A 25527-nucleotide genomic window follows, 5' to 3' on the forward strand; every position below is an offset into this window, starting at 1 on the left:
CTAACCAAAGATGTCTGGGGCATGTTTGATCCAGTCTACTTATGGGCTACCTGAGTGATGAGCATAGCACCAAGGGAGAATTAGCTGCGTCTGTATCGATCTGATGGATATTGAAGGTTGGGGTCCTTATTAATGCCACTTCACCCTACTTGTGGTCCACCTTCTAGGAGGCTGTCTGGCTTCTTACTAGACAAGTAACAAAGCCCAAATGATGCATCCACCACCACAGTTGTGTTTTTTTTTTACCAGTCTGTGTTTTGTTTGTGCTTTTCCTTGTAGAGATGTGAAGATTTGTCACAAAACTCCCATATACACACTGTTTGATCCCAGTGATTTCTCTCTCACTGTAATTTTAGGTGCTTCCCAAAGTGTAAATATTAGTTAGAATTCCAGTTTCTCTGGGTTTGGGTATTTACTAATACAATGAATATAGATAATGTCTTTGTTAACATCAACTAAAAATTCAATATATAGACTGTAACTTCCAAAGTTGATGTATTAATACCTCCTACAAAAATTTAATAAAGTAAGCAGATAACTTGGGGTTTGAATTTTTTTCTGATGATCAATATTGGCTTCTCTGTCATTGTAAATTACAGGATTGGATGACTTACAATTCTACCCAGGCCAGATGAGCTTGAAAATTTCCTTCCCCAAATCTGTTTTTGTCCCCATTTCTGGTTTCCATTTCTTTAAAGCAGGAACTCTGATTGTCTAGTTCATTTCACTAAATCAGATAACATATATTTTCTACCTCTTTATGCATCTATTAAGTTTTTTATTTTTTATTTTTGTTGTTCTTTTGTTTTTCTTAGATCAGGTCTTTCTCTAGGCACTGATTTAGGCCTGATTCTAGAAAGCAAAACCTGGGGGTTGGGGGTGGTGGTTAGTAACTAAAAAAATTACAAAATCATGTTACATAAATTCCTCAATGAAGAGCCATTATTTTTTTTCCATAATATTTTATTGTCAAATTTTTTCCCATACAACACCCAGTGTTCTTCCCCCTAAGTGCCCTCCACCCTCACCACCACCTCTTTCCCCCCTCTCCCTTCCCCTTCAGCTCTCAGAGGGATGCAATACTTGAGAGACTATTGAATGAAGAGCCGTTATGAAGAGCTATCAACATCAATGGTGGCCGAAAATCACAGTGATTATTTTACTTAAGCTAAACAGAGAAAACTTCATCCACATGGGGACCAATTGAAAACGCCTTTTCAAAAATGTCCCTTAGACTAATCAAAATAAAGATGATAAGGCCTAAACAGCTTATAAATGTCCGAAGGATATGGTTTAAATGTTCAGTCCAAGACAGAGAAGAGTTTATATATGTGGAAGTCTAGGCTCACTTAAAAAGATGGACTCTTATTCTATTTGATTTTCTAATGACCTGGAGATTCTCTGGACATTGGCAAAACCTAACAGGCTAGTCAATCGTAAATGACAAGATCCATACAATTTCTCCTATGGACTGCTTAATTTTTTGTTACAACCAAATGATATATTAATGTGGTTGACCCATGAAGGATTACTCAAACTTTTTTTCTTTGGGGGGGACATCTGTTTGAATTTTAGCATCTGAGATTTTAGTTCATGATACTGAATTCTTTGAACATCTCATATGTATTATAAGTTAATCATGTGGTCCCCTTAAATCTGTGTGTCAAAGCCTTGACCTCCAGTACTCAAATGTGCCTATATATGGAGCTAGGGAACTTGAAGAGGTAATGAGGTTAATATGAGTTATGGTGGGCCCTAATTCAATCCGACTGGTGCCCTTATAAGAAAAGAAGATTAGGACACACCGAGAAATACCAGGGATGTGTGAGCACAGGGGAAAGACCAAATGAGGACACAGTGAAAAATGTTTTTGCAAGTCATGGAGACAAGTCTCAGAAGGAATCCAACCTGCCAACACTTTGATCTTGGACTTCTAAATGTGAGAAAATAAATGCCTGTTGTTCAAGCCACGTGGTTGGTAGTGTTTTCTTATGGTGGCCCTGGCAAGCTGACACACCATGCATAACAGCAAACTAATACACGACCCGTATTTGCTGTTGATTGGGATTACCCATAAACTAGGATAATGTTGGGTTATGACTACTATGCACCATGTTAGACCAAGTCGAATTTCCAGGCCCAGGATGGACTGAAAGTTTGGACTAGAAATTTTATTTCCTCTAAGGAGTCTATATGAAAGGTTATACAGTCATCTGACAGTGATTGAGAAGCTTCTTTCTCAATGAAACAAAGCTCCAATTCTACCTCTACACATATCTTTTCATGAAGAGTCAAAATTCCTTGTTGGGGGCAGTGAAAGTTTGCTGTAACACATTAGAAGTGTGTAGTACTAGCGTTCCTTGTTTTATAGTGTTCACTGTATGTACACCTGCAACCAGACAGCCTTCCACTTAGCCCTTTCATGACCCAGAGGATCCACTGTGTGAAACGTCCTGGTTCAGCTCGCTGAAAGTCCCATTGAAGCCATCAGTGTGGCTGGTGGGCATCAACAGGACAATGGGGGAGCATCTAGCATCCAGAGAGCAGTGCATCAAATTCCTCTTTAGTTCTTCTGTCTCCATGACCTGAAGCCATGGTGGTTCAAGTTCTAGATTGGAGTTCACCTGTCCTCCAAAGAAACCGAAATGTTTATTTTAGGTCTCTAATTTTTATTTCAATTTAGCATGTGCTTAAAGGAGAATGAAATCCAAGGAGATGTCTCAGCAGCTGTCAACATTTGCGGGTTTGGTGAGACCAGACACTGTCTCGAGCAAGTAGTCGTCTAACGCAAGTGACCTATTCATCTCAAACTGCTCGCTCTACCAACCCCACACTCATCTTAAATATTAGCTGCACATCATGTTGTGTCAAGACAATCCAGACTATGTGAGATTAAGATGTCTCCCACGTGTCTCCCACTTAACTCCTATGTATCAGTTAGAGCGTTTTGATGCAAGTAACGAGATATACTCAGGCTAAACTTAGCAAACAAATAAACCATATCTGTATCTGTGTCTAGGGGAGATTGCAAGATTAAACAAACAAAACACACACAAAACAAAACCAAAAAACAATGCGATACCGACAACCAACAAGTAAAGCACCGGACAAAACAAAACAAAGAGAAAATAAGCAGCTCTGAAGAGTTTTGGTATCGGAAGCAGCCTGAGTTTTGTCAGGCATTGTTACTGGAATTAATCAGTTTCATCTTGCCTCAGTGTCTTCATGAGTCACACATGACTTTTGTCTAGGGAGGAACTGGACCTCTGACCTGTACGAATAGGTCTTTGGCTGGAGAGGTCAAGGCACCTGAGTAACAATAGTTCCATTTAACCTGTGCAATGAGGCAGAGCCCATTCCCTTCACTCTTCGCCTCCCCAAACTCATCATGTAAATGTCAAAGGAAGGGGAGAAGGAACATGGTGGCCAGCAAACAGCCCGCTGAGCTTCTTCACCAGGGTGAGTTGCATGTGAATATCACTTTGGTGGATCGGGCACACTTGAGTGTGCATCCCAGCAGTGTTCCTCCAGGCTCCTTCCCAACTGGCAGCTGGTTCACCCATACTGTTGTATGGACAGAAAGTGTCCCTTCTTCTGTGTCCTCCCTATGAGGTACCCATTGGCTGCTCTGGGGGACCCCTCTGGATGCTCCATCTCAGTACATCTGGCCCTGAATTTGTGGCATACTTGTTCTGAAGCCCTCTGAGATGTTTTGGCACAATGAAAAGCTTGTTAATGTAAATATTATTATTAATAGTCATTATCGGAAATAAGGAACATCTTGATAGCATGAGAAAAAGAGGAACCGGCTCTGGTTGGGTGCCAAGTTGAGCAGCTGCGTGGAGCAGACATGGAACTCTGAGCTGCCAGACATGTTGGAGAGCTGTGCCTTGCTTTTGCGTTTTGGTAGAATTTCCCAGAAGGTGGGAGCCTCTCTGGGAAGTTCTAGGTGTAGGAACACGAATCTACGTGCTGTAGGGCAATGTAAAGCTTTTTCCTTAGGCCGACTGTGTTTGCAAAAACTTCAAGAGCCACATGCTGTCCTTCTGAGGCTTCCAGATGAGCATGTGTCTTCATGAGGAAGAATATTTCAGACCTCTTCGGGTCTGGGAGCAGACGCCCATGCATGTCTCTTCCTTCTGGTACCTCAAAGGTCCAGAGAATTGGGGTACAAATGGAGGGAGGTCAACCTCGGAGTGAGAATCATTCAAAGTCACAACAAAGTGACCTTTCCTATTATGATTTAACCAATCACAAAATCCAGCCAAACATTGCAAAATGACACCTCCTTAGTTAGTGTACTATTGCATAATGGTTAAAGCATCCAATACTCAATGAGGACATGCAGTTGTATCGAGTATTATAGCATGAAACAGAGTCAGAATACTCAGTGTGGGATTCACAGCAGTTTAACCCTCCCTCTACTGAGGAAGTTGTGAATGAAACCAAGAGCTTCATGGCTGCATGTATGGCAGAGGGAGATTTCACTGGGAATTTCTTGTAGTACCTGTGTAACTTCCTGCTTCTATGGGATAGAAGGGGAAAGAATGTAGAGCAGATAGAAACAGGAGGAAATCACAGGATGCCTCTAAGGAGACTGAGCTTTTCTGCTTAAAACTATGTGGCTCTGCTTGGCTGCATCAGCAAACCATGCGAAGGGAGTGAAGTCCATGGACAGTAGGAGTGTATTCAGGGAGGATCTGAATGGTCAGGACAAGTCAGGGAAGCAAAGTTCTGGACAAGCTGGAAAGACTGGGGTCCTCCTCTTGGAAGCATTGTCCAAAGCAAAATTCAGGGATGGAAATCCAGGAAAAGAAAGTTCCTATTGCCTGGCACTTTGCCGCCAGAGCTTGGTTGACATTTAATTAAAGAGATTATATGGTGAGGTTTTCAGTTTCAAGTAAATTTGGTGCTTATTGGTTTTGAGTCTGAAAGTGTGGAGGAAATCTTATTTTTTTAGAAGGGTGATATTGAACCTCTTGCTTACCACAGATTTGCTTTTTGTTGGATGAAAGACTTGATTAATGGAGAGAAGTCATTCCACTACCACTCCCCCCAAAAACAACAGCAAAGGGGCATGTTTCTGTGATGAAAAGGAGACAGAGGGGTCTCTAAGGGGCTGAGCCCCTAAACTATAAGTCGGTTTTTGTTTCCTGAGTGGAAAGGGCTGGAGCTCAGAGGAATAGAGGTGGTTTTTCCTGGGGTGATGGCGAAGTGGGTGGGTAAAGAAATGAAGTGGGGGGACTGAGACAGAAAATGTTCAGGGGAAGCATGGAAGTGTCTCATGGAGATTTTATTACATTTTATTTCCAACTCTCTTCATCTTTTTTTGTGAAATTTTCAGTAAAATCTAAAGGACTTTGTCAAAAAAATAAAAATACTGTGTGGCTGAATCTGTCTGGAAGATGGGCCAATGGACTGTTGATCTCATGGTAATGCGGTGGTGGTATCTGGGGGGGGTTGGTGGTGTGTGTGGGGTAGTGGTTTGTCGAGGGGATGTGGGGGGGAGGGATGGGGAAGCCAAGGTCACCCATGAGAGACCTGCCACATTCCATTACACTATTTTATCCAGCTCTTGCTGTGCCTGGCTCCATGCTAGGCCATTTTGTTTGTTGTTTGTTTATGAGAGAAGGCACACAAGCAGGGGAGAGGCAGAGAGAGGGAAAGACAGAATCCCAAGCAGGCTCCACACTCTCAGCACAGAAGCCCGACTTGGTGCTCGACCTCACAAACAGTGAGATAGTGACCTGAACCGAGATCAGGAATCAGTTGTTTGGGACCCCTGGGTGGCTCAGTTGGTTAAGTACTGGACTCTTGACTCTTTAAAAAAATTTTTTTTAGTGTTTTTTATTTATTTTTGAGAGACAGAGACAGTGAGAGCACGGGAGGGTCAGAGAGAGAGGGAGACACAGAATCTGAAGTCAGCTTTGGGCTCTGAGCTAGCTGTCAGAATAGCACCTGATGCAAGGCTCAAACCCACAAACTGTGAGATCACAACCGGAGTTGAAGCCAGACGCTCAGCTGACTAAGCCACCCAGGTGCCCCTGGACTCTTGACTCTTGCTCCAACCCTTGGAGATCTTGGTGGGTTTGAGTCATGTAAGGCTCTGCTCTGACAGCATGGAACCTGCTTGGTATTTTCTCTCTCCCTCTCTCTGCCCCTTCCCCACTTGCAATCTCTATCTCTCTCTCTCAAAAATAAATAAACCAAGTTTAAAAAGTTAAAAACAAAAAAGAGTTGATCACTTAACTTACTGAGCCACCCAGGTACCCCCATGGTAAGCTTTTAGTGCTTTTTTAAAAAATATATTATCTCATTTAATCTTTACAACAATCCAGCAAGTTACTAGCATGTTTCTGGTTAAATCTGTGTCAGTAGCCTCCCTCCTCAGATAAGAGGCTATGAGCATCTCACTAGCAGAATTGGTTTATTTATCTTAGTATCCTTATTGTCTATTGTGGGGTATGAAGATACTCATGAATATTTGCTCAGTTGAAGTCAACAGAGAAGGAAGATAGGATTAAAGATGTAGACTGAAGTTAGATCATAGAGCTTTGACACACCAACTTTGGATGTCATCTTAATTGTTGAGGTAGCTGGGTATGTGGCAGAGTGAACCAGCAGCATGAAATTTTTTGATCAAAAAGCCCATTCCATTTGTCTCAGCTTATCAAACTCTAGCAGGTAAGAGCTCTGTCTCAAAGCTCTAGTCACTGCAGCCCTCCACCTTTCATGAATACACCATTTTGGCATGCTATTTCTGATGACTGGCTATAATGTCAAGGGTGAGCCCAAGTGGTATCCACAAGCTAAAGTTTCTCTCTGAGCTGTCCTTCGGCTTATAAAAGGAAATAGGCACCACAAAGCTTATTTAAACAAAGCCAGTTTTTAACAATGACCTTTCTACAAAAAAAAATCAATGTTTGGTTGGCAATAGATAATAAGGATTATTATTCTGGCCATTAGACAAAGGGAAAGGTTTAATATAGCTCTTTAAAAAAATTATTTGTCTTTATTTTATTTTGAGAGACAGAGACAGAGAGTGAGTGGAGGAGGGGCAGAGAGAGAGGGAGACACAGAATCTGAAGACAGGTTCTAAGCTCTGAGCTGTCAGCACAGAGCCCGACGTGGGGCTGGAACCCACGAACACAAGATCATGACCTGAGCCGAAGTTGGATGCTCAACCGACTTAGCCGCCCAGGTGCCCCTAATACAGCTCTTTACATCTCTCATCACTGTGGTGTCTTCTTCAAGTCTCCATTTGTTTATCTTGCCCAATTTGGCCTGAGCAGAGCAATCTGAGAACAACAGAAATCACTGCTGGAGCAGAAACATGATAATAACTTGTCCCAACACCTCCCAACTTCATAGTCTGCTTAGACAGTAATAAGACGATCTAAGCTTATTTCATTTTTTTCTAAGACTTTAACACAAACCATGTATTTTCCTTTGATAAGATCATGCAGGCTGACTGAAATTTGCTTATTTACTTTTGGCAAGATTTTATCAGCCTGTCTCTTGCTGATTGGAGGCTCTGCTTTGCAGCTATATACATCCTTGAATAAAGAAATGAGAAGAAAATTGAATTATTATTTTATAAGCAGATCTTTCATGGTAAAAATATTTTCACACAAATATTCCTTGAGAAACATGCAAATAAAAATGACCTCTGGAAAGAATTGTTGAAAAACGATTTCATCTACTCATCTCACTCTTATTGACGGGGGGATTGAGGGCTGAGTGTGAAGTTGGCCCCAAGGCCAGGAGGCCAGCATTTTTCTTACCCCAACATGTGTCTGATTCTCCACGATGCCTCAGATCCTTTGTTCAGATGGTTGAAAGTTCATCTCTCGAAATACCTTTTTAAAAAATTTTTGGTCTTTATTATTTTATTTTGAGAGACAGAGACAGAGAGTGAGCAGGGGAGAGGCAGAGAGGGCGGGAGACACAATCTGAAGCAGACTCTAGGCTCTGAGCTGTCAAAACAGAGCCTAATGCGGGGCTCAAACTCATGAACTGTGAGATCATGACTTGAGTTGAAGTTGGCCAGTTAACTGACTGAGCCACCCAGGTGCCCCCCAAATATCTTGTTCAATGGGAGGGCTGTATATTCTCCATGTTCTCTCCCTGGGTCCTACCAATTCCCATTTTCTGGTGGATCTAAAGGGATGCCAAATCTCATTTGGGCACTACAGAACAGGCGAGTAAAGGCCGCCTGATGACATGGACTGTGATCATGTGGTTGAAGTGACTACAGCAAAGCCCACAGCTGTTGCTAGACACCTGGCAGGATGTCCTTTAAGGAATGGTCACTGGGGCTGTGTGTGCACACCTACCGGGCTTGTTCCCATCTCATTTCCTGATGTGTCTACCATTGCCTTGCTTCTGTGGCTCTCTGTGAGCCTTGTGGCTTTCTTCTGAGAACTCGGGACCTGATACACACAGGAGACCTTATCAGTATTTTCTCCAGTGTAATGAGAGAAAATATTGAGAAAGAAAAATATGCTTATTAAGCAAAACAAATTGCTGTTATTTGAATCAAAGGAAAGGATACAGCCAGCCCATAATTCAGCAAGACAGAACACATGTAAATCTCAGATAATTCTAGAAAATGGAATATAGCAGACATAGTAGTGGTGTCTGAAGCGAAAGAATGACACACATAAAATGTCGATCTTTTGGATGGTGAAACAGAAGAAGTGAAAAATATTGAGAGTTAGTTCTTCAAGTTGTTTGGTTTTATTTTGATTGAAATGAACTCGAGGCCTGCAGCATGAAACAAAGATTTAGGAAAAACTGAAGTGAGTGAAATATGATGGAAATGTGACATTTTAATGTAGCATCTTTTTTCAAAAGAGAGAACACGTGTAACAGTATCACCTCCCAAACCCAGTGTTTGAAATACAGTGTCCTCCTCCCCAGGCAGCTCATCACTCACATTCATGTCATCCACCAAAGCCTATGACATCTTTAAGAGGCTTGGCCAAAGAAGGGCCTTATAGCTTCTTTTCTTACTTGGCTTTTTCACTTGGGATGGGAATTTCACTTTTTAAAATAATTGTTCAATGCAATTAGGAGAGTTGAGTTCAGCCAGATTCATCTGCTCATTGGAAAGCAAATGAGGGGGGGTGGCGGTTCCTTCCAGAGGTGCTGCAAAGCTACCACACTCAACTACAATCGAAGGGGTCAGCATCCTTCCTCCCTGGCACACACACGCCATCTGGAAGGTAGATGGCAAGGATGAAAGGGGAGTACTGCTCTGCTTTTGTTCTGCCTTGTGATGTCCCAGAGAGTCTCTGGCATCTACCAAATCAGAGATGGCTGGCTGCTTTTTCCTGTATGCACAAATGCTCTATGCCTTTTCCATAGCACTTGATGCACAAATTTGAAAGCTCTGGATAGACTCTGTTTTTTCATGTGATACAACCTGGTGTGGGGTATTCAGTTGGTAATTTGATTACCTACTCTCTAAATTGACTATTTTAGAATTATTTTAAATCAGTAAAATTAGAATCAATAGTAAAGAACTATGTTACCGAGACTCTGTGCTCCAAATAATATGGCAAAGAATTCACAATTCATGACTTGTAAATTGTTTATAGTATAAACATGGTTGAAATGGGGCATTTGAATTATAAAAGTCATTCTGGGAGATAAAATAAGGACACACAGAAATTGAATAATGGCAACATAAGATTAAAGGATGTATTCAAACTTGTACTCCCAAAAGGAAGAATAGATTTATCTTGAAATCTATAGGAAACATTTTCAAAATAGGCCACATGTTGACACATAAATAGAGCAACAATAAATAATATATAACATTATAATATTGTCTGATTGCAACCAAATAAAAAAAGGGACAAAAGGGACAAATAATATAAACTTTAAACTTCTCGACAACTTGGGAGGTAGCTGGGTGGCTCAGTTGGTTAACTGACTCTCAGTTTCATTTCAGGCCATGATCTCACAGTTTTGTGGGTCTGAGCCACATATTGGGCTCTGCACTGACAGTGTGGAGCCTGCTTGGAATTTTCTGTCTCCCTCTCTCTCTTCACCCCCTGCACTTGCTCTCTCTCTCAAAATAAATAAATAAACTTAAAAAAGTAAACTCAACAACTTGGAAACCAAAAAATATATATTTACATATTTGTAGAATCTTGAAGAACATACCTAGTAAGAATGTATGGAATGCATAAAAGGTCAAAGATTTAATTTTTTTAACATTTTTATTTATTTTTGAAAGACAGAGAGAGACAGATCATGAGCAGGGAGGGACAGAGAGAGAGAGGGAGACACAGAATTGGAAGCAGGCTCCAGGCTCTGAGCTAGCTGTCAGCACAGAGCCCAAAGGGAGCTCGAACCCACAAACTGTGAGATCATGACCTGAGCCAAAGTCAGGGGCTCAACTGACTGAGCCACCCAGGAGCTCCAAGATCAAAGATTTAATATGTACTGCATACACTAGTGAATTTCAAAATGTATATGAGGTAAACAATTACATGGGGAAAGGATACGAGTAGATAACTTACCAAAGAAGAAATAGAACTGGTCTTCAAACAGGAAAACGATCAACTTTACTTATGACTAAAGAAACACAAACTTGGGGGGCCTGTGTGGCTCAGTCGGTTAAGCATCTGACTTCGGCTCAGGTTATGGTCTCATGGTCCATGGGTTTGAGCCCTGTGTCAGGCTCTGTGCTGACAGCTCAGAGCCTGGAACTTGCTTCAGATTCTGTGTCTCTCTCTCTCTATCCCTTTCCCACTTACACTTTATCTCTCTCTCTGTCTCAAAATAAAATAAAGGCATAAAAATTTTTTTAAATAAAGAAATGCAAACTGAAATAATAAAGAAAGCTCTTTTGTTTGTTTTTTTTTTAAAGTTGTTAATAGAAAGAATCTAAAGAAAATATCCCATGCTAACTTTAACATATTCTCAGACTGTGTTGCTGAGTGTACTTTTACAATCCTTTTTGGAGACAATTTGGCAACATGTACCAAGGCTTATAAAAGTATTCACATTTTCTGAATGCTTTTCAGTCAGGAAATATTTTGTAAGGTTAAAACCCATTGGGAAACTAGGGGATGATTACTCTTACACTCTTTGCTGCGTTACGTCAGGGTTGTTTTGGGAACTTCTTAAATGGAAAAGAGATTCTGGACAGTCACTCAGGGACTGGCTCAGAGGATAGTCTGTGGTCAGTGCCAAACCACAGAAAGAGGGTGAGATCAGACAATGATGAAAGGGAGGGCATTGCCAAGATCCAGCCGCGGGATGTGGTATGCACAGTCCCGGGAGGAGAGGAGACTTTGGAATCACCACAGTGGACCTATTTCCTTCCTAGGGATTTTCTAGGAGGTAGCCATGAACATGTACTTTGGAGACAGGCTTGCCCATGTTTGAATCCCGGACATTGGCTGTGTGCTCTGTAATCTTATTGTGCTCAATTTTCTCTTTCATAAAGTAGTGGTCTGAAGTTGTTGATAGTGGGGTGCCTGGGTGGCTCCATTGATTAAGTGTCCAACTTGGACTCATGTCATGATGTCGTAGTTCATGAGTTTGAGCCCCATGTAGGGCTCTTTGCTGATAATGCGTCGCCTGTTTAAGATTCTGTCTCCCTCTCTCTTTGCTCTTCCCCCATTTGAGCTCTGTCTCTGTCTCTCTCTCAAAAATAAATAAACTTTGAAGTTGTTGATAGCACTAAGGAAATACACATTAGATGTGTCCAGTGCCTGACATGCTCTGCTCATGAACTGAATCTTGGCTTTTACCAGTAGTGATATGTCTGCTGGAGACTGGAGATCTGGTCCCAGTATATCACTAGCTGGTTGAATGAGTTTAGACACATTAGTTAACGTCTCAAAGACTTGTACTAGATTAGATATCTCTCAGGTCCTTCTAGCCTTAAAGATCTATTTATGAGATGGTCCTGTGTGGCCTTGTGCCAAAAGGCTTAAAATATTAGAGCCAGATACACTGAGGTATAAATCCTAGCTCTGTCTATTTGTAGCATTATGATTTGGGACATTATATTTAACCCAGTGACATAGTTTCCTCACTGTAAAATGGGGCTAGCAAGAGTGCATACCTCACAAGATTGTTGCAAGGAGTCCAAGAGATGGTGTGTCCAAGGTACACAGCAGAATGGTTGGCAAAGGTAAGTGTTCACGAAAAAGTAGCTATGGAATGATTCTAGCCTTCTAGCATGTTATGATTTAACTGCACAGGGTTTTGTTGGCATTGACAGGGACATTAGAAATATAGTAAGCATTCTGATTTCAAGTATTTTATCTGGGGGACAATTAAACTTTAAATTTTGGAGGGAATTCAAATATTTTACAGTTACATTTCTAGCTTCCAGATTGGTTCAGAATTCTCAATAATTCTAGTATATTTTTAGTTTTGGCTCCAAAAATGAAGTTAGTGTTCTTAGACATCATTCCCTATACTGGTAGAAGGGTTGAAGAACATTTAGCATCAGTGAAGTTCAAGTATAAAAATATCTTTTGGGAAATACTAGAGAATAAGTGAAAATTGGCACATGAATTGAAATTATCAGGTAGAATTCCATCACATTGGGGTCATGTGTTTGGAATTAGCTAGTTCTGTAGAGCTAGATGGAACTGATACCACCACCACTGGTGCCACTGTGTTCTAGAATCATCCAAAGAGCCATCCTTTTATGGGATGAAGTTTCCTGTTTTAAGACCTCATCTGCCTTACACCAACATCAGAATATAAAGTAATTTCTCACACCACCCCTCCAATTCTCCCCACCCTGTCCTACCCTTACCCACCATGTTTGGTGTTAGGGATCCCCAAAGGGCAAATCACACAGCTATTCCTGCTCTAAAAATAGATTTGAGGGGCGCCTGGGTGGCTCAGTCGGTTAAGCCTCTGGCTTCGGCTCAGGTCAGATCTCTTGTTCGTGGGTTCGAGCCCTGCGTCAGGCTCTGTGCTAACAGCTAGCTCAGAGCCTGGAGCCTGTTTCCAGTTCTGTGTCTCCTTCTCTCTCTGCCCCTCCCCCTCTCATGCTCTGTCTCTCTCTGTATTAAAAATAAATAAAACGTTAAAAAAATAAATAAATAAAAATAGATTTGAATGATGGCAGAAAACTTTGGAACAGGCATAGGTGTTAAAGAATTCCATTAGTGTTATTGATGTACCACATTATACACTTTTAATGGGATCATTAGCCAAAGAAGAGAATAATAAAATTTTAAAGCTGGAACAAAGCTTAGAGGTAAACTAATCCAAATAATTTATTTTACAGATGAGAGAAATGAGTAGGGGAGAAGGGACTTTCTCAAAGTCATATAGTGGCCAGTGCTGGTGTTGATACTCAGTTCTGGGCTCAACACACGAGAGCCCTGAGGGATCTCTGAGGACCATAACCTTTCCTGCATTTAATGATGACCCCCCACTGTCTGGGCTGTTGGAGGAGCAAAAGATGCTTGTAAAATTTATGAATACATGTAAAGCATATTGTAGAAAAAAAGCAGGTACTCTATTGTTATACTTTCTTACCATTATTAATGAGTCTTCTGGGGAAAATAGTGCAAAATTGTCAAATGATGGATTTCAGCCCTGTAGCTTAATATTGAAAAGCTCAGTTAACTCACCAGTGACTATAAATGTATACATGTTGCCACCGTATCTCTTAATTCAATGCAATGTTCTCACATCCAATGTTTAGTTGCATTGAAAAAGTAGCTATCAGAGAAGGGAAGATAAAAAAGTTGACTCACTGCTGGCAGCCTGAGAAGACCAAGGGTGACCATTACTGATTGTGGCAATTTCAGTGAGGACATAAATGGAGTGCTCAAAGCCTGTGCATTGTCAGTCGGAGAAAATGTGACCTGAAAGAAAATATCCAAAATTATAAAAAGTATGGACTGTCTGTTCTTATTTACACTGATTTGTGTTTATTTACAGATGCAGTGGGAATGTTTTTATGGAGTCCATCTCTGATGAGTTTCTGGAATCACGATTGAGCCCAGGTCTGTCTGACTCTGGTGTCTGAGTTCTCACCTGCTAGAGAAGGTTGAGAATGTTATAGAGCAAGTGAAAGGCAAAATTAAAAGTCACCGGGAGAGCCATCATTTAGAGATAGCCGTCATCAGTAATTGGACAGATTTGCATCTTTAGTTATTTCTTCCTTGCCTGAAATTTTTTTTTTTTTTGCTATCTCAGCATCCGTCTCTAGCCCCATCCTTATCCTTACTCCTGTGTATGTTTTTTAAACCAAATAGAAAGAAAGCTGGGGGATAGAGATAGGCAGACTCTGTGTGTGTGTGTGTGTGTGTGTGTGTGTGTGTGTGTGTGTGTGTATTTGTTAGGCAGGAAGCACAGGACCCGGGAACGATGGGAATCTGACAGCCCGAATCCTTTTTCAACAGCTGTGCAGACTACTGGGGAAAGCCACTAGGGGATTCTTTGTGACACACAGTAGGAGTACACTTTGCATTGTGATGTGTTCTGTGTGCACGCAGGCATGCAGGCTCCCGTGCACAGACACCCACAGAGCCGAGACGGATGTTTCACAAAGTAGCACTTGCCTTTAATATGTGGGGCATGCTCTGCTATTTTCTGTTTTTCTTTCTTAATTCATGTTTTTTTATTATTATTATTATTATTATTATTATTATTATTATTATTACCTGGTTGGGACTCAATAAACTGATTTCACAACCTGTAAAGATGAGCTGAAGAGCCCTGAGTTAGGAGTAGAAGAACCGAGTGGTCAGACAGGAAAAGGGTGATTGAAATACGCTTCATTTCATGTGTGTCCTTTCTGGAAAATGGGGGCAGAGAGGAAGCCCTCACCCCAAACACCCTCCCCCGCACCTCACAACCAGCAACCAGGCTACCTTTCTGACCTGTAGTGGAGCTCCAATCTTGGTTTTTACTTTTTTTTTTTGTCTTGAGTGTGAATTTATTTTATTATTTTTAAATTTCTTAATGTATGTTTATGTTTGAGAGAGAGAGACTGAGCACAAGCGGAGAAGGGGCAGAGAGAGAGGGACACACAATCCAAAATAGGCTCCAAGCTCTGAGAAGGCAGCATAGAGCCCGACGCAGGGCTCGAACCCACAGACCATGAGATCATGACCTGAGCCAAAGTCCGATGCTCAATCGACTGAGCCACCCAGACACCCTGAGGGCGAATTGAGTTTTACTTAGGAGACATAAACACAAAAATATTTTGGAAAGGGTTGAATAATATTAAGACATTTTAACTTAAAATTCTGGCACTGTGTGTGTCCACGGGTAAGTAATCGGAGCACGCAGAAATGGATTGTAATCTCACATCTCCGGAGCGGGTTCTGTAAGCAGAGAGCGGCTGTTCCATTTACCTGTGCACACTTACCCTCTGTGGTGCTTCGGCTGGGGAGTATTTACTTACTCATGCATCACAGCACAGAGCATTAGGGGAAAAGGGCAGGGTTCAAAGTTGCATATGTACTAGAATCTAAAATATAAATATTTATTTATTTATTAAACTTATTTAAAGTTTTATTTATTTTTTAGAGAGAGAGAGAGAGAGAGAGAGAGAGACAGCATGAGCACGGGTGGCTCAGAAAGAGAGGGAGACACAATCTGAAGCAGGCTCCAGGCTCTGAGCTGTCAGCACAGAGCATGACGCGGGGCTCGAACCCACGAACTGTGAGATCATGACCTGAGTCGAAGGCAGACGCTCAACCAACTGAGCCACCCAGGAGCCCCTAAAATATAAATATTTAGGCAGATGTTTTTCCTATTTGCACTTTCCAACTTTTAAAAAATTCTGCAAGTATTACTTTTTATAACTAAAAACAAAATAAATGAGTGGTTTTTATTTTCCTTTAGACTCTTTAGATCAAGCTTCAGCGCTCTTGCCGTTTCTGAGAAGAGGAGATCCTCCCAGTGAATCTCAAAATTGACTGAATTTTTCTAGAAGCTTGTATGGTGACACATTGAGGCTTGCAACTCCAGCCCAGCCCTCAGCGTTGGCGGAGCCTCTTTCCCTGAGGATGTTGCTACCGCGGTGCATCCGCAAAGGCCCGTGAGTTGGCTTGAGGAGCAGGTGGCTTTGTTTATTTCTTTAAAAAAATTTTTTTAAAGTTTATTTATTTTGAGAGGAGGAAGGGCAGAAAGAGGGAGAGAGAGAATCTGAAGCAGGCTCTGTACACTGTCAGTGTGGAGCCCGATGTGGGGCTCCATCTCACGAACTGCAAGATCCTGAGCTGAAATCAAGAGTCGGCCATTTAATGGACTGAGCCACTCAGGTGATTTCCCAGTGTGACTGCACTGGCATTGTCACTATTTCCCCGCTTATTCAGTATGAGCACCAGAACTCGAATCGACACAATCACACAAGCACTCAAACACATCCCCGTGACATAGTGACTCTCTGCAGAGAGCATCCACTGACAGTACCAACTCCTTGCTGTCTATTCCTTTTACTGCCTCCTTTAAAGACCTTGACAGTCAGTGCTTTTCACTGTAATGAAATAATTCATGTTTCCCATTATAAGACAAAAAATGGTATAAATGTTTTTGAAAACACAAACGTGACAATGTCAGAAACACATCATTTTAAAATTTAAATTTCTGGAAGCTTCTAGAAATATCCTCTGTGAAATACTGAACTGGGATCTGGGTACTGTTTGGTATGTAGAGAGGGGTGCAGGGGCAGAAATAATTGTTCTGTCTGGGAGAGGACTTGATGGTTCTGCTCTGGCAGTAAGAGCTAATTCACGTGTGCCCCGAGCCAGAGGAAAGTGACCTCACTAAATCGACATTTTATACCTTTTGTAACTTCAAGGCTGTCTTGCATCTTAGGTCAAGTTCTCTGGGAGGCAGACTCTGAAGTGGGGATTTATGTGCAGGAGGTTTGCTGGAGAGTTCTGTAAGGAATCACACCTGAAGATGCTGGAGCAGGACAGAGCTGATGAAGAAACGGGGTAATTTGATGAGCTTTGTCTCATCACTGCTGTAAGAAGAAGGAAAGTATTTCCATCATGCTGGAAAGTTCTCTCATCCATTTGATTCAATTACTGGCCCTTCACCCTCCCCCAATAAGAAAAAACTACTGATCTTCTTTCTGTCCCCATGTATCTACAGACAAGCTCTGCCTTCTCTAGAATTTGATACACATAGAATTATATAATACACCATCTTTTGTGTCTGGCTTCTTAATGTTGTTAAGATCCATCCGTACTGTTGCTTGTCCTGGTAGTCTGCCCCCTTTCGCAGCTGAGAAGTATCCTGCTGTAAGGATAAACCCATTTCCCTGTTGATGGATATTTGGATTGTTTCCTGTTTGGCTGATGCTCAATAAAGCTGCTGTAAACACTTGTGTACAATCTTCCTGGTGAATATTTGCCCTTAGTTTTCTTGGGACTGTATCTACAAGTGCCATTGCTGGATTGTGTGATAAGTGCATGTCTGACTTTATAAGAAACTGCCAAACTGTTTTCTCAAATGGTCGTGCCATCTTATATCCCAAGAGCAATTCTGAAGGATCTCAGTTGCCCCACAATGTGCCCCTAGATTCTTGAGGTAGAAACTTAGATAATTGATCCGAGACATCTTTTCTTTTCTAAACATAAGCACTTAAAACTCTAAATTCCTCTCTGAAGACTGTGTTAGCTGTATGTAACAATTTTGACAGGCTGAGCTTTTACTATTCTTTCATTAAAATATTTTAAAATTTCCTTTGTGATGGTGCCTGGGCGGCTCAGTCGGTTAAGCGTCCAGCTTCGGCTCTGGTCACGATCTCACGGTTCATGGGTTTGAGCCCTGCATCGGGCTCTGTGCTGACAGCTCAGAGCCTGGAGCCTGCTTCAGATTCTGTGTCTCCCTCTCTCTCTGACCCTCCTCTGCCCATGCTGTCTCTCTGTATCTCTCAAAAAGAAATAAAAACATTAAATAAATAAAATAAAATAAAATAAAATTTCCCGTGTGATTTCCTCTTGGATTCACAGGTTGCTTGACGGTGGGTTGCTTCATTTCCAAATATCTGTGCATTTCCCTGTGGCATTTCTCTGTTATTTATTTCTGAGTTGTTTCACTTGAGGTCGAGAACACATTTTCTATGGTTTCAGTTCTTTTCAAGTCATGGAGGCTTGGGTTCTAGAGCAGTACATGGTCTGTATGGGTTAGTACTCAGACGCACTGAAAAAGACTGTGTGCTCCTCTCTTCTTGCATGCAGTGTTCTATAAAAATCAATTGCTTTAAAATAGTTACTTTGCAAAGCAGAGATCAATACTTCTTGAGCAAGGAAAGCAGCACTTCTCTGGATTCAGAATCTGGAAACTCAAGATTTCCAAGGGCATCAATCTGTGTTCCCAGCCAAAGCCTCAGGGGTCTCCCCACTTTCCCAAACAGGGTGCTGAATTGGGCACAGAACTTCCTGGGGTTGGAGAATTCACTCTTCTCTGGAGCTTCACTCCCTGTAGAACCAATTTCTGGCCTGATCCCTAGCTTTGTCCTCCATGTAGATGCAGGAGATGAGAATCTCTTTATGCCCTGGGAGGGGGCACCCTGGCTTCCCCACCTTGCTGTCATCAGCAGCTGCATATCTTTGTCTTTCTCCGCTGTATCCACAGCACTCAGCACCAACCATCTGATTCTGTAATCCTTATAATTACTGTTTCCCCTAAATCTCTCTAATGCCCGAGACACTGCACCCATCAGCACATTCCTTTTCATTTGTATCCCATTTCAATTCACCACCAGTGAAAGTTCTAACAATTGCCCTGCTACAGCGCTCTTGAGATGATGGTGCTCTATCTGTTGCCATCCAGTGGGTGGTCCGTCTCCCATATCCCTATTCAGAGTCTGTGAGCAAGTGAAGGAAGCAGGTTTGGACAAGAAGAGAAGGTGACTCTGGAGGCAGATGCTCAGAGGGTTGATCTGGCAGGAGCTCTAGAGCTGGCCTGGCCCTCCACGGTCATAAAGTCTTTCACCCCCACATCCACCAGTCGTTGGAAGTGAGCTGCCCCCAGCGAAGGAGCATAACCTTGGGCAAGTCAGCTTCCTTTGGTGGAAGGTGATACCCAGGGAGGGACTCGCCTGTGGACCAAAAGCTCACACTCCCAACACCGGCGGGTACACCTGGCTCTTGAGGCAGCGAAGACAGGGATCCCGAGGGGGCAGATCCGGACTGCACATTGTGACATCCACTACATTATTCGTAATCAATGATTCCTGAATGCCGACTGCACTTCAGACAGGATTCTCAGCTGCTTTTCTTCATCACTGAAATATGACCAGTAAAAAGGGAGCACAGCACACAGAGACATAGCTTCTGCACTGATCCGGTTACAACTCCAGGTAGTTTGTTAAAGACAAAGATTCAGTTTCCTCTTCCTTTCTCCCAATTCTCCACCCATGAGGCCAGCGACTTTATGCCTCCCCCTTATGGTTTTATCAAAATAGTCCTGGGACTCGCTGATGGACTTCCCTGTCCAGCAGAACCGGTCTTGCATCACAGAATGGTACCCGGGGCTTTGAGTTAAGCAAAGGCCAGTGTAGATCGAGACGCCGTCTTACCACAGATGCTCTTTCCAAGATTACCTAGTTTCTCCAAGCTACGTCCAACACATTTTCCATCGGTTTTAGGATAAGTAAGTCTTGGCTTTGGTGATGGAAGTGGGAAGACATAGAGAAAAAAATAGAAATCGAGAAAAAACCCCACAAGATTGGTTTGGTGTGAAATCAGCTCAGATGGAGAAGGGGTGAGGTGAGAAGAGAGCATAAGGGGTGGCTTCACACAAGCCCGGGTGGGAATGCGTTTGGGATCCTGCAGCTAATCAGTGAGTCAGGGCTACGGTAGAGGACAACGAGGACCCCCAGAAACCAGTGTGCAAAAAACAGTGGTGGTGTGGACGTGCCTCTTCTCCACACTAACTGTGGGGAAGGTGCGTCTGAGCCCTGGCCTCCATTCCTGTCCACTCTTCCAGGTTCTTCCTGGGACAGGAGCTGCGTTTCGCTGTTCCCAAGGATGGGTGACATGTTGGTGGCATGGACGGTGTCTCAGAGAGGGTGCCAAGGGCTGTGGAAAAGCAGGTACCTTCATGGATAGCAAATAGCATGACAAGAAACCTACCTGGATGATCACATGCCCAGAGCTCGGTCCACACCCTATCTTCCCGCCCGAAGGACTTACTAGAAGAGTTAAGGGCACGATGTGGCTGCACGGCCCAATGCAATCTCAGGCCAGGACAGAGGTGGGCAGAGTAAAACATAAAAAGGAACTAACGCTTTTTTTTGTTGGGCAATTGGGTTTCATGTTAGCACTAACTCTGATGAATTCGTTAGCAAATATTGAGAAGGATTCGGAATTTGGTGGGAAAATTGAACACTTACCAGTTTCCTGTATGTTATCGACCATTACCTAACACGCCACCCCAACACATAGGGCTTAAAAACAGCCATGTTATTTGCTCACAATTCTGTGGGTCAACGATTTGGGCTGGTCTCAGCTGAGTGGCTCCTCTGCTGGGCTCCCCTGGGTCACTCATGTGGCTGCTGTCCTCGAGTGATGTGACGGGCCTGGGTGTTCTTTTTTTTTTTCTTCAAGTTTATTTATTTTGAGAGAGAGAGAGAGAGAGACAGAGAGAGAGAGCAAGCGAGAGCACATGATCGGGGTAGAGGCAGAGAGAGAAGGAGAGAGAATTCCAAGCAGGCTTTGTGCTGTCAGCGCAGACTCCAATGTAAGGCTCAAACTCACCAACTGTGACATCACGATCTGAGCTGAGATCAAGAGTCAGACGCCTCACTGGCTGAGCCAACCCAGGGACCCCATGGGCTGGGTGTTCCCGGCTGAGCTCACTCCCATGTTGTCAGCTTGGCCTCCCTTTTACATGGTCCTCATCTCAAGGAGGCTAGTTCAGGCTTCTATTGGCCATGATCTCAGGATCCAAGAGGGGGACAGCAGAAGCCGCAAAGTCTTTTGTGGCCCAGGCTTGCAAATTCCACAGTGTCACAGTGTCACGTCTGCTACATTTTATTGATCGGGACAAGTCAGATGTCTGCTGGGGAAGGTTACTGAGAGACACATGACGGCCAGCTGACTCTGCAGCTACACGGGGTCAATTAGAGGTTCCTCATCCCCCTCTTCCCTGTCCTTGAAATGTGCTCTGCCCACCGTTCCCACACTGGGAGCTGTTTTCAAGGATGCAGCCTCGATCGAATAAGGTGTTGTTGAGACCATCTGGAAGGTGTATATGACTGAACCCAGTTGTTCTGGCCAGCTGGTGAGAGATCTACTTATCTCAAGATAAGCTTTGTAAATGCCCTTGCTTATGAAAATTGCCACCTACCAATCTGGAGTGACCTGACTCTTTCTTCAGGCTCTCTTTGCCCTCTGTGTACGGGGGCTGGTTTATGAAGCAACTACATCCAGCAGAGATTCAAAGCATGCAGATAAATTCCATCTCATAATGAGAGAAACAGGCAAGCCCCCAGGACAAAGGGCTTTTGGGGTGTGGGCAAGGAGAGGGATGTTTGTGGCTGGTTTTGGAAATAATCTACCACATATCTGAGACTGGGGATGGTATGAGGAAGTTAAGGATGATGACACGCATCCTGGGTATTAACCAGTTAACCAGATTTGCAAAGATGAGCTAGGAGGATCTCCTTTTAAGGGAGGAAAAGGGTTATCTGAACACCCCCGTAAATACCTATCACTACATAGGGACAAGAGCCAGAGACTCCATCACTATAGGGAGATTCAAGAGGCTTTAGTGCATTTTCAGACTTTTCTATATTTTTCATCTACAGCTGTTTTGGTGATTTTGAAATAAAATTAATGATGTTGGAAGAAGGATTTTCCAGTGCCTGCTCTGCTAAACGTATGACCATAATAAATTTTGCTGGCCATCTGACTGAATTAGAAATGTAAATGAGCTTCAATGTGGTTGATCACTTTTCTTTGAGAAAGTTAAAAAAAATTTTTTTATGTCTTTATTTTTGAGAGGGATAGACCGAGAGTGAGCTGGGGAGGGGCAGAGAGAGATTGGAGACACAGAATCTGAAGCAGTCTCCAGGCTCTGAGCCATCAGCACAGACCCCGAGGCGGGGCTCAAACCCACAAACCGTGAGATCCTGACCTGAGCCGAAGTCAGATGCTTAACCGACAGAGCCACCCAGGCACCCTGTTGTTTGAGAAATTAAGTCATATAAGTGAAATCTACAAATATTCCAAATGGGAATGACTTAACCCCAGGAAACACACACCACTTGGTGACAATTTGATCATTTCAGTAATAAAAAGGGAGGGAGAAAAGAAATGAGATGAAAACTATTGTTTTTGCACACCCAGGATGTGTCAAGGCATGTAGCCCACATGCACGCACTTGTGGCTCCTAAAAACCCTAAGGAATATTATCACTCTTGTTATAGACGAAAAATCTGAGGTTCAGCAAGGCAGACGACCTGCTGAAAGTCATCACCTAGAGAGTTTGAAAGCTGGGATCCGACCTGGATCTCCCCATTGTCTTAGCTTCTTTCCAGCATTTATTGTGATTGATACATATTTTATACATGTATTCAAATTATGCACATTTTAACCTACTTTAAAAAATCTATAATTATGCCATGAACATTTGTTTTTCAGTTGCAACACCGCTGTATAATTATTCTTTTTAATAGTGGTAAAATATTTTAATATATTTTTGATATTCTGGACCAGAAGTTAATATCCTGATGTGGATATTTAGGTTGCTTACCTTAGGGCTCAGAATCATGAACTAGATTAATTATGGCTCACAAAACATTAATTACGGCTGTCATTCTTTTTCTGGACAAAGACCCATGCTTATAAGTCAATCTTTTTGTTTTTCTGGTCATTTTTCTTGAAATGGTATTTACTAAGATCATTATAGAGGATTATGCATGGAATAAGGCACCTATTTATGTACCTAATAGTTCTACTCATTGCACCAAAACACCTTGCTTGTTTCAAGAATGGCTCCCTGCTTGAACGAATCTATTTACACTGGAAAGCCGCTCTTTCGGACAACAGGAGGGTGAGGCTGTGGTCTCCCGGAACCGGGAGAGATCAGAATGCACGTCCCAGCTCCGGCCAGTAGATGTCTCTATTTCATTCACCCTCGGTTGCCGGTTCCTCCTGAATGGGAAGCCTTGGGAGCAAAACTGAAGGGTGGAGGATTGCGCTATTCCTTCTGCCACCTTCCCCCAGCCTCCACCCCCCCCCCCCCCCCCCCCCCCCCCCCCCCCCCCCCCCCCCCCCGCCTTGGTTTCCTGGTTAGTGGCATAAAGGTAATTGAAACGGGAGTGTCGGTTAAACACATTCTCTACCAAATCTGTTTGCAAAGTGAACTGGTAACTGAAAGCCATCTCTACGGAGACGAAGCCTTTTCTCTTTAAATAGCACCATACGCTGAACTAAAAAGCTGTATTACTGAGTCATAACAATTAATTACACTCGGAGGTGAGAAGACAGGATTTAACGCTCTAATGCGATTTGAATTTAGGCCGGTATCTCATCCCGCTGCTATTTAAAACAAAATCACTTTTCCACGGAAGCATCTGCAACTGAGGAGGGTTTCAAAGCTCGAGTCTGAAGACATCTCTGGCAACTGAATATTCCCGTTTTAGCTTCCTGAGAGGTTTAATATGCACATTTGGATTTTCTAGATTTTCGTAATGAAGTGCATGCCTTTCTGCTTTGGGGTTTGACAAAAGAGAACTAGGAGGCTGGGCAGGTCTATTATTCTCATCAGGAGTTTTCTAGGTGTGGGAGGTGTGCAGGATGAGTTATTGGGAAACTAAAAATAGCATCTCAAAACAGACCACATGACCGGGCATCAGAGATGCAAACCCACGGAGGGCTGACCACCTCAGCATAAGGGGTTATCGGCAGGTCTGGAGCAGGTGGGAAGTAACTGAGAGAGAGGAAGGCCTGGTGGTTTCCAGGAGGCAGCTGGAGGGTCCCGTGCTCATCTGGGGAGACAGAGACCACCCCCGAGGAGCATCTCTGTGGCTCTGTAAGCGGTGCCGAGGACACCAAGAGTCTTGGATGTTCCAGGGTAGGGGGTTCTGACTCAAAACTGCACGGTCCAGGGTCCAGAAGGAGAAGCCTGGAGCTTTCATGAACACTCTGGGAGGTGGGGGGGGAGGGAGGGTACTGGAGCCCTGGATCTGAAATCCTTACTGTAGGCTCTCCTCTGGGAGAGTCTATGAATCTTGTGTTCCCCAGGCCTGGGGAGATATACTAGGAGGAACTGATGAGCGGAAAGCTGGATCCTAGACTGATCTGATATCTGGACCTCACGCCACTTATGCACGAGATAGCACAGATCCTTCTGGACACCAGACATCATTTTTATAGTGCACGGGTAGCTGGAGACTCAGGCTGTGCATGTGTCCCAGTGCCCGTGGTATGTTGTCAGAACACTTCAAGGCCAGCCTTGACATTCCCCAGACCCCGGTCTCTCGGGAGCCCTGGTCCCCCACCCTCCCACCACACCTTGCTCTTCTTCTCTCTGTTCCTTCTGCCACTAACATTTCCCATCGTGCTCTCAGCCCATGCTCTTCATCAGCCCTCCAGACAGCTTCGCTACCCCATCCTGCCAAGGTTGCCCTGTGCCCACAGCCCCAGCTGGTTGCTCCTTCCCCCAAACATTCCATGGTCAGAGCATGTCAAGTTCAGAACGCCCCCCTCCCCCGGAAGTCACCTGGGTATGCGCACTCTAAGCCCCTCACTGGCTGTATCACCTGGACAGTGACCCAAACTCTGCAAACCCCATTGATTTAATCCATACGATGGGAATATTAATATTTATCTTGCCTGGTGGTCAAGAGGATGGAAAGGGCCAGGTCTGTTCAGGAAAGGAGTTATTTCAAGGTACAAACACTAGCGTGTGAGCCTCCAAGCCCGGGCACCCACAGGGGCCAAGCTTTGGGTTCTCCGAGCCTCCTGCAGTGTGGCTCGTGTCAGTAGGGATGAAGAATGGGGGCCTCTCCAGGGGACAGCTCCTCTATCCTCTGCCCAGCGTGCCATCCCTCACCGTCTCCATTTTTGGGACTTACTCCATAAATTCCCAGGGTCCCCATCTAAAAAATCTCTCCTTTCCCCTTCTTCCTTCATCAGCCCTGTTTTATTTTTTTCCCCTAACATGGATCACCGCCTGACCCAGAACCCGTTCACGTATCTTCTTGGTCACTGGCCCGGTGTCCCAGCTAGAATGAAAGCTCAGGAGAGGAGGCACCTTCTCCTGTCTCCTGTCCTGTGTCCCTCTCTACCCCCAGAATCCTAGCATAAGCCTGGAACATAATAGCTGCTCAGTGAACTCGACTGGGAAGAATGAATGGAAAAGTCTGTCGCAGCTCACAGTGTCAGTCGGACAGGACATCCCTGCCGACCCCAAGTCCCCGCTCTCCCGGCCCTGCCCTCTCTCCCCTCTCCCAGACCCCGTCCCGTCCCCGGGGTCCCGCACGGAGGGGGGCAGGGCTCGGGCCTCCCCGCTCCGGCCGCGGCGGGAACCGGCGGCCCCGGGGCGCTGGCTGTCGGG

At 43.7% G+C, this 25527-nt stretch overlaps 3 long non-coding RNA genes across 4 annotated transcripts; 2 read left to right on the forward strand and 1 right to left on the reverse strand.

The window, feature by feature from the left end:
• Nucleotides 1-7138: 7138 nt before the first annotated feature.
• LOC115286333 lies at nucleotides 7139-17066 on the reverse strand. Of its 2 annotated transcripts, XR_003906003.1 has the most exons (5): nucleotides 16792-17066; nucleotides 13749-13859; nucleotides 7785-7859; nucleotides 7437-7556; nucleotides 7139-7298 (listed from the first exon to the last, which is right to left on the reverse strand). It is a non-coding gene; the product is annotated as an uncharacterized LOC115286333 (long non-coding RNA). The 2 variants fall into 2 exon arrangements; XR_003906002.1 differs by having other exon boundaries at nucleotides 7139-7556.
• LOC115286335 lies at nucleotides 13933-17144 on the forward strand. The gene is made up of 3 exons (XR_003906004.1): nucleotides 13933-14000; nucleotides 15850-16066; nucleotides 16825-17144. It is a non-coding gene; the product is annotated as an uncharacterized LOC115286335 (long non-coding RNA).
• A 3632-nt stretch (nucleotides 17145-20776) lies between these two features.
• Nucleotides 20777-21881, forward strand: LOC115286336. The gene is made up of 2 exons (XR_003906005.1): nucleotides 20777-21246; nucleotides 21773-21881. It is a non-coding gene; the product is annotated as an uncharacterized LOC115286336 (long non-coding RNA).
• Nucleotides 21882-25527: the final 3646 nt, after the last annotated feature.

Source organism: Suricata suricatta, chromosome 3, assembly GCF_006229205.1.
Source record: "Suricata suricatta isolate VVHF042 chromosome 3, meerkat_22Aug2017_6uvM2_HiC, whole genome shotgun sequence".
NCBI classification, from domain to species: Eukaryota; Metazoa; Chordata; class Mammalia; order Carnivora; family Herpestidae; genus Suricata; species Suricata suricatta.